The sequence below is a fragment of the Vanessa tameamea genome, chromosome W (genome assembly GCF_037043105.1).
Source record: "Vanessa tameamea isolate UH-Manoa-2023 chromosome W, ilVanTame1 primary haplotype, whole genome shotgun sequence".
NCBI classification, from domain to species: Eukaryota; Metazoa; Arthropoda; class Insecta; order Lepidoptera; family Nymphalidae; genus Vanessa; species Vanessa tameamea.
In genome coordinates this window covers 1,336,378-1,344,338 of record NC_087340.1, presented here as the reverse complement: position 1 = coordinate 1,344,338, position 7,961 = coordinate 1,336,378, and positions in this window count along the sequence as shown.

Below are 7,961 nucleotides of genomic sequence, written 5' to 3'. Positions count from 1 at the left end.
GTAGTAATAGATTACCGCAAACTCAATGATATTACTATCGGCGAATCTTATCCAATACCTCAAATCAATGAAATCTTAGATCAACTAGGCCATTGCAAATATTTCAGCACATTAGATTTAACTTCAGGTTTTCACCAAATTCCAGTAGATTCGAAGGATGCTGAAAAAACAGCATTTAGTATCCCGGAGGGACATTATCAGTTTAAAAGAATGCCATTCGGATTGAAGAATGCCCTCGCCACTTTTCAACGATTAATGAATAATGTATTGTCAGGCCTTCAAGGAATACACTGCTACGTGTACCTAGATGATATAGTCATTTATTCATACGATCTTAAAACTCATATAGAAAAACTTGAAAAAGTATTTCAAAGATTACGTCAATTCAACCTTAAACTGCAACCAGACAAATGCGAATTTCTCCGGACAGAATTGACTTATCTGGGTCACATCATAACGAGTGAAGGTGTTAAACCAAATCCAGAAAAGGTCAAAGCTGTAGAGGACTTTCCTACACCAAATACTCAAAAAGACATCAAATCCTTTCAAGGCCTTATTTCTTATTACCGCCAATTCATTCCACAGTTTTCAAAACTTGCTAAACCCCTTACGACTCTTTTAAGAAAAGGCACTAAATTCAATTGGGATAATGAACAACAGTTGGCATTTGAACAATTAAAAACCAAACTGACCACAGCGCCTATTCTTTTATACCCAGATTTCTCAAAACCATTTGTACTAACTTGTGACGCCTCTGGTTTCGCGATTTCCGCGATATTATCTCAGGGCGAAATCGGAAAAGATCGCCCTATAGCTTATGCGTCTAGAACATTGAACAAAGCAGAAACAAATTATAGCACAACAGAAAAGGAGTGCTTGGCAATCATCTTTGGGACGAAAATGTTCCGTCCTTATTTGTACGGAAATAATTTTACGATAGTCACTGATCATAAACCACTTCAATGGTTATTTAGTTGCAAAGACCCTGGTTCACGACTCATAAGATGGCGTCTAAAGTTGGAAGAATTTAATTATGATATCAAGTATAAAAAAGGCAAAATAAATGCCAACGCCGACGCTCTCTCTCGATATCCCGTAAATCCGATTCTTCCCGAAAATAAAAACGATTTACAGCCGAACCCCTCTGTCGATATTAATCAAAGAGCCAATGACCAAGCCCCATTAGAGCAACAGCTTCCTAACATCCCCCAAGAAAATCTAGACGAAATACTGGGAACAGATTTTTCTCCTGTGGAAGAACTAGAATTAGACTTCGTACCACTGAATCCTCCTACTCCTATAGAACTCCTAGAACCTGGAATCGATACGCCTATTCCTACCTGCGTAGATCCTACAATTATTCAAGCTCCTTCTATACTCGAATATCTTCTCGCTGTACCATCCGCACTACATCCTGAAGCAGAATTAGGAACCCTTCCTTTAGAACCTACAAACTTACCTTTACCTAGCGACCCCTACGATGACTCTCCAAAACCGTCTACAAGCACAGATCCTACCACCGCTTCTGACACTTATCAGAGCTTCCTTAAAGCTATTTCTGATAAGAATAAAAATTTTAGTACAAAAATCGTTGAACATAATGAGAGTCTCATGAAATGCCCTGCTAAAGTTATACTTGTTCCTACGTCAATAGACCTAGATGAATCTAATCCTTATATTCAGGAAGTCTTAGATATTCCGGAGTTGAGCAACTTAATGCTCAATACTGAAAGACAACTTTACTCATTTCAAAAAATCATGAAAGATAATATAGCTCTCTACCTTATGTTCACAAAGGTCCATCATTTCGATGAGTTTTCAATTATCCTATTATTATATTCGATTATCCAGAGATTTTTCAAACTTTAAAAACCGTCAGGAATGATCTAATTTCCACAGGGAATATAAATAATATTGGAATTTCTGATATGAGGAACCCATTCGACAAACATTCATTTGTTAAAATTTACAATATTATTTGCTACTTGTTTCACGACACCCGAATTAAAATTGATATCTATGATAATAAAATCATTTACCCTGTTCCTACTGAAATAAAGAAAATTTTATACGAAAATCACAATATCCCAACAGCTGGTCATTTAGGTTCGTCTCGTATGTATAATAGAGTTAAGGAGATGTACTATTGGAATGGCATGCGAAGCGACATTGAATCCTATGTAAAACAGTGTAAAGCATGTCAACAAAACAAAGCACTGCGTAAAGTAAACCGTGCTCCCATGCAAATTACTAGCACTTCCACTGAACCAAACCAGCGAATATCCCTGGATATTGTCGGTCCTTTACCAGAAGCAGGTACCGCAAAATTAAGATTCATTCTCACTATCCAAGACGACCTCACTAAATTCTCTACTGCATATCCTATCCGAAGCACAACAGCTGAGGAAACCAGTGAGTGTCTTTTACATTACATATCTATTTTTGGCATACCCAAAATGATACTTACCGACCAGGGGACAAATTTTACATCTGATCTATTTAGAAAGACCTGCAAGTTCCTAAAAATCAAAAATCTCTGGTTCTCTCCATACCATCCACAAACTCAAGGCGCTCTGGAGAGGAGCCATTCCACGCTTAAGGAATATCTCAAATCCTATATCAATGAAGAACAGACAAATTGGCCTCGCTATGTCTATACTGCAATGCTAGCTTATAATACATCAGTTCATACAACAACACACTTTACGCCTCACGAACTAATGTTTGGTAATAAAAAATTCCGAATTCTATTTACGACGAACCTCCTGGAACTACGTACCCTGAATATGTTCGTTTGTTACAAAATCGATTAAAACATTCAAGAGAAAAAGCTTTGGAATTTATAAGAAGGTACAAGGAATCGTCAAAATCATATTACGATACCCGCACTCGTCCCGCTAAATATAAGGTTGGAGACTACGTTTATTTAAAAAATCACTTATGAATGCGGAAAGCTCTTTCGCCTCTCTGGAAAGGTCCTTACAAGGTAGTAAAAATAAATGGTAATAATACGCTTACCTTATTAATAAACAGACGTCACGTTACTCACCATTTTGACCAGGTCGAGCCAGCAGCCGACGTAGACCGTAATCTGTGAATATATATAAATATTAGACATAGCTAACTATAAATATAAAATGAATACTTACCTGAGGGTAGACTTCAGCTTCTGAAAAAGAAAAATCATTAGCATTATACTATTAGTTAATAAAATCCAAAGTCTATGTAAGTAATTTAATTTTAGAATACTTACCTTCTTTATATCTCTTCCTAAGGCATCATCTGGCTTATTTGTCATTTTCAGGGCCTCGTCCCAAGGTCAGTCACAGCAAAGCTATCTACAACCTCTCATCTCGAGTCCTGAAATATACTTTGACCCGATTGGCGAACTCAAAGTGAATGTTGGTCACTTAGACGTTGTCACCCCATATGATATATCATATATCGCATCTCATATTCAAAATATTAATGAGGTATTAGGTACAACTCGATTCCTTTGCAATCAATTTCAGAATAATATTACATTCCAACTTGAATGCCATAATGGTCTAGAACCATTAACTATTAGATATGAAGATATGGTTTCCGCTTATTCTTCTATCACTCACCTGACAAGCACCAATAAATTCAAACGTAGTGCTTGGATAAGTGGTGTAGGAACACTGTCCAAAATAATATTTGGCACTCTAAATGAGGACGATGCCGTCAAATATGATAACGCTATACAAGATTTACATGATGACCAGAAAAAATTAGCTTCTCTAACTAAAGAAAATATTTTGGTTACAACATCCACACTTTCCAAATTTAATGAATCCTTACATACGATCGAAAAATTAACATCGAGATTTAAGAATTTATCACAAGCCTATAATCATATAGAAATTAAGTCAAATATAAATTATATATTGCAAAGTTTGGAAGCCGCTGTACTCGCCTTATCATTCCAATTGGAAGACATAATTAATGCTATCGTACTCAGTAGCCAAAACATTCTACACCCAGCCATATTAACTCCCACGCAATTATTCCAGGAACTTATTGATAATCATAGGTATCTACCTGTCAATCGCAAATTACCAACTACTTTAGAATTAATTCATATTCATATATTAATGAATGTTTCTAATGTAATGTGTTTTAGCTTAAGGAATAAGATTATTTTTATTTTAAGAATTCCTCTTGTATCTTCTAAGGAATATAACCTGTACCATAATATTGCATTACCTACGCCGCACGATGGTTTGAAACCTAACTCGTTTATTTTTGTAGTACCTAAAAATAAATATATCGCATTGACCAAAGATAAATTAGAATATTGGACCTTAGAATCAATCACGGACTGCAAGACGATAAATTCCCATGAATTCATATGTGACGTAATTACAGTGTATTCGACAAGTGCAAACCCTAGTTGCGAAAGTGAACTCTTATCCAACGTAATAAGTGCTCTACCGGAACAATGTAAAACGGATTTTATTTACGGACAATTAGATTTATGGAAACAAATTAGCAATAATAGGTGGATTTATATACAGTCACAGAGTAACAAATTGTCAATTGAGTGTAATAATAAAGAAGATTCAGAGTTGAACATTTGATTTTAATATAGTTTTAGATTTATGCTGTACTTTATATAAGTTTAAAAATGAAATAAGTAATGGACCCCTTATTAAATTGCAAAATATAGACCTTGACTCATTTACTCTAGAAACAAAGTATATATTAAAATCGTTAGCAGAGGAAACACAAAAGATTATAAATCAAAAATCTATAATAAAATACGGGGATCATTATTCTATACTCTTAATTATTGTTATTGGTATTATTATAATATATGGTGCGTTTAGGTTATTTTTGTTTATTAAAACGCGTGGCCGTCTTACCTACCAAATCCCTTTTGTCATGCAACCAGTTCCTGCAGATCCACCGAATCCAGAACCTGCAGCTCCTATTCTAGATCCTGTTGTTCCTATACAGGTTAATAAAGCCAACCAATCTCCAGAAGATATTCCGCCAGCCAGCACCAGAAGGCACATTTAGTTTCTCTTTCCTAAACTTCGAATTTCAACTCCGAAGTTTAGTCTACCCCGGGGAGGTGTTATAACCCTACATTGTTACCCCTTTTGCTGACCAAAGCTGCCAATTCATCACCTTTCCTCCAGAACCGACAGTAGCCCGCTCCTCAGAGTCAGTCCTACTCCAACCTCCGATTCCGACGGTCGCGTTCAATAATTAATATTGTTGTTTTTTCTATTTCGAGGACTCAACCCTCAACCCCTAATATTTCTTAGTTTAGTTTTGTGAACATTCTTTTTTTAAAAAAGGCTCCAAGTCCGTACCGTATAACAGTACGTAACACACCTCTGGGGTGAGGCTATAGACAAGCGTGGGGAGTCGTTGGCTGTCAGCCTCAATATCTCCAAGGCTTTCGACAAAGCTTGGCACAAAAGTCTTCTGTCTAAGCTGCCGGCATACGGTCGGCCAGCTCAGCTCTGTACCTGAATTGCCAGCTTCCTACACAAGCGTAGCCTTCGCGTTTTAGATGATGGTTGCGCTTCATAATTCCATGCAGTGAATGCTGGGGTTCCCCAGGGTTCTGTGCTTTCCTCCACACTCTTTATTTTGCACATTAATGATATGCTAGCCCTTGGGAACATACATTGCTATGCAGACGATAGTACAGTGGATGGGGGTTACCACGGACGTGCAGTAGCCGGGCGGGCCGAAACTGAGGAGAAGCGGAGGGATCTTGTTGTTGAACTCGATAGTAAGTTAGAGCTCATTGCCAAATGGGGTTCTGATAATCTTGTCGAGTTTAATACCAAGAACAGGTATGCGCACAACGAAAAAGTCACCATTTTCCCTTGTTCCTCCCTTCAGTGGCACTACGCTAGTGATACAAAGCCAAATTGCCGTACTAGGTATCGACGTTCGCTATGACGTTAATCCAAGGGATTATATCGAGGCTGTTATCAAAACAGCTTTATGGAAACTCCAAGGTGCGGTGTCCAAGGTTTCACGCCACAACAACTGCTCCTGCTGTACAAAATGCAAGTGCGGTCTTGCGTTGAATATTGCTCGCACCTCTGGGATGGCTCCGCTAAGTACTTAATGGAAGCCTTGGATCGGTTGCAGCGACGTGCGGTCCGCATTATTGGCGACGTAGAGGTCACAAACACCCTCGAACCTTTACGCTTGCGTCGAGAAATAGCAGCGCTGAGCGTTTTCTATCGACTGTATCACGGCGAATGCTCTGAGGAATTATTCTCTCTAATTCCTGCATCCCCTTCCCTTCACAGATCTACGCGGGCTGGCTCGCGATGTAACTGCCTAACTGTTACATCGATTCCATCTCGCCCAAAGCAATTTGGCAACTCTTTTCTTTGTCGCACCGCCAAAAAATGGAACTCTTTACCAGCACACGTGTTCCCTTCCTCTTATAACCTAGGTGCTTCAAACGAGGCGTGAAGAAGCATGTTGCTGGCTGGCATGGCGAGGGTGACCGGTGCAGCTCATTCCAGCTGACTGTACTAGTCGTCTTCGCGTTTGGACTCCACTTCCACTTACCATCAGGTGGAGTGGAGTAATATGTCTGCCCGAACATAATAAAAAAAATTAACCGGTTAAGGACGGAGACATCTCCGAATATCTGCCTGTTATCCGCTATGATGAAGTCTATCTCGTTCCGCGTCACAGCGTCGGGGCTCTGCCAGGTCCAACTCCTATGGGATTTCTTCTTAAAAGACGAGTTCATCAAGAAGATTTTTTATTTTTTTATTTTATAGGGGGCAAACGAGCAGGAGGCTCACCTGATGGAAATCGACCACCACCGACCATGGACATCTGCAACACCAGGGGGGTTGCAGGTGCGTTGCCGGCCTTTTAGGAAGGCCGCATCTCGAGGAAGTTGACCAGCATTTGCACCCTGTGATTCCTGCGTCCCAATCCATGTGGTACGATGCGCAATTCGTCGCGTTCTTGTACTCCCACCTAAGCGTTGAAGTCCCCCATGACAACGTTATAGTGAGCCGCGCTGGTGCCATGGCTCTAGTTATATCCTCATACATGGCATCCACCTCGTCGTCAGAATGTGCCGAGGTCGGCGCATATACCTGTACGACTTTCAGGGAATATCTGTCAGTCAGCTTCAGTACTAGGTACACTACCCTTGTCGACACACTATTGACTTCCACAACACTGCCACTGAGGGCCTTATTGACCAGGAATCCGACGCCGCCCTGGGAGCTCTGATCGCCTTGCCAGAAGTAGAGTAGGTGACCGGACTCGAGGGTTATTGGGTTCTGCCCTCTCTTCGGACTTCTGCTGACTTTTCTTCTTCTTTTGACTTGCAGCTGGGAATAGCCTGGCTGCTGGGGACTGAGGGCCGTCGATCTGGTGCGGTATTAATTTTGAGGGTTTTTTTAGCCGTAAAACGCCATGCTGGCCAGGCGGGGTATGGCGAGTGTTTCGATTAAATTGGCCTACTGTAAACTTGCCCCGCCCACGAAGAGAAAAACTAGTGAGGAGCACCAGTTACCGGGACGGGATCGCTGGGACGTGTGACTCGGAATTGAGCTTCTAGCGGTATACATAGTTGAAGTATTGATACTGAGATATGTCGCATCCTTATCTCTCACCCGAATGCCCCCAGAAGCCCCCTTTCTTCTCCTGCCCCACTCGTTCGTTGTACTTAAACTTAATTGTATTGTAATCTGAATTCAAGGATCTCTTTGGCGTCCAGGCACATATTCATTCAAAATTTATATACATACACATACACACACAAAGACATTAACAAATTAAAATAAAAAATAACTCAAATTAAAGTATTATATTCACTGATTTAAATATCGGATCAACGGCGTAACAGATGATCGCATTCAGTACAATGGATAAAATATCTTATCTCTTGTGACGTCAATTTGGGTTCGATCCCTTGACGGTCGCACCTACCTGCG